Here is a 1,253-nt window from a genome sequence, read left to right on the forward strand (position 1 = left end):
ACTCTTGGTTTGTTATCATTTGTATTATTTATTTTACGGTTAAACTATAAGCCTAAGTTGCATCACCGGCGCCTCGAGAAACCTCCTCCTGCCGGCTTGCTAGTGTTTTGTCCTTGGGCATCAGTGGCTGCCCTGATGCCAAGAGATGTTGAGGTCTGCCTGGGTCTATTAAGTAAACACGAGGTTGGGAAGTCAAGCGGACGCCGTGTTGGGGTGAGGGGGGGCTTCTGGAAGCCCGTGGGCGGCCCTATCCGGGTCAACTGCCACCAGGGCCTGGCCTCCGTTGGCAAACGTGTGGTCAAAGGTGAGGTTGCCGGGCACCCTGCCAGGAAAGGCCCTCACCAATGTGACCTCGCTGCCCCTCGCTGTCTCACACGGTCCCACTCTGCCCTACGCTGTCCCTCAAGGTTCCGATGCCCCACTCTGTCCTTCCTTGTCTTGAGCTGTCCTTGATGTCCCACACTGTCCCACCCTGTCCCGCGCTGTCCCTCCCAAGCCGCGGCCCGCGGGCCTCGTGGTGAGCGCGTGGCTGCAAACTGCAGACGCGCCCCCCCACCCTCAGGCCGGCCCAGCAGAAGTTCCGCTTGCCTCCCCCCGGTGCCCTCAGCCCACCCACGCGGCGGCGGCCCGCGGACAGGGGAAGACAAAACCCTCCCTGGGGCTGGAAACGGTGGAAACCCCGCGCGAGGCGCGGTGCCGCCTTTGGGTCGGGCAGGAACCGTGGCCGAGGCCGGGCGGCCCGCACACTTCAGAGGAAGATTCCCTGGAGGGGGTTCTCGGAGCTGGGCAGCGGCCACCCGGATCCGGCAGAGGGGAGGCGCCCTGACCGCGGCGGCCCAGAAACACGGCCCTCGGGAGACAAAGTCTGCGTCCCAGCGGGGCCGCGCGACACTGGCGAACCCCACGCGAGCGCCTGCGGACCCCACGCGAGCGCCTCCGCCGCGATATCGCCCCTTTAAGCGGCTCGCGCCCGGAATTGGCTGCGCGGGGGAGGTGGGGCGGCGAGCGGCGACGTCACGGCCCCGCCCACTCGCTATATAGTGAGGCGGCGACGGCGGCCGAGTGCGAGTGGGAAACGCTAGTGGGAAACGCTAGTGGGAGCGGGTGGCCGGCGAGCGGCGAGGCGCCTGCGCGGTGTCCGGGCCCCTGAGCCCGCGGCGCTGAGACAGCCGGGACGGACATGCGCGGGAGGGCGCCGTGGGGCAGCCGCGGCTTCGCTGGGGTAAGGGGCCTGCGGGCTGGGGGGGACGGCG

General features: G+C 68.0%; 1 protein-coding gene across 2 annotated transcripts in view; it reads left to right on the forward strand.

Annotated features, from left to right (window-relative positions):
- The first annotated feature begins 1,077 nt into the window (after nucleotides 1-1,077).
- The window catches only part of ERRFI1 (ERBB receptor feedback inhibitor 1), a 13,804-nt gene continuing 13,628 nt past the window's right edge, over nucleotides 1,078-1,253 (forward strand). For both annotated transcript variants that reach the window (XM_024749957.1, XM_024749956.1), the window contains exon 1: nucleotides 1,078-1,222. The gene's annotated coding sequence lies outside the window, so the exon portion shown is untranslated. The remainder of the gene's footprint in view (nucleotides 1,223-1,253) is intronic.

Source organism: Neophocaena asiaeorientalis, unplaced genomic scaffold (genome assembly GCF_003031525.2).
Source record: "Neophocaena asiaeorientalis asiaeorientalis breed wild unplaced genomic scaffold, Neophocaena_asiaeorientalis_V1.1 scaffold275, whole genome shotgun sequence".
NCBI lineage: Eukaryota > Metazoa > Chordata > Mammalia > Artiodactyla > Phocoenidae > Neophocaena > Neophocaena asiaeorientalis.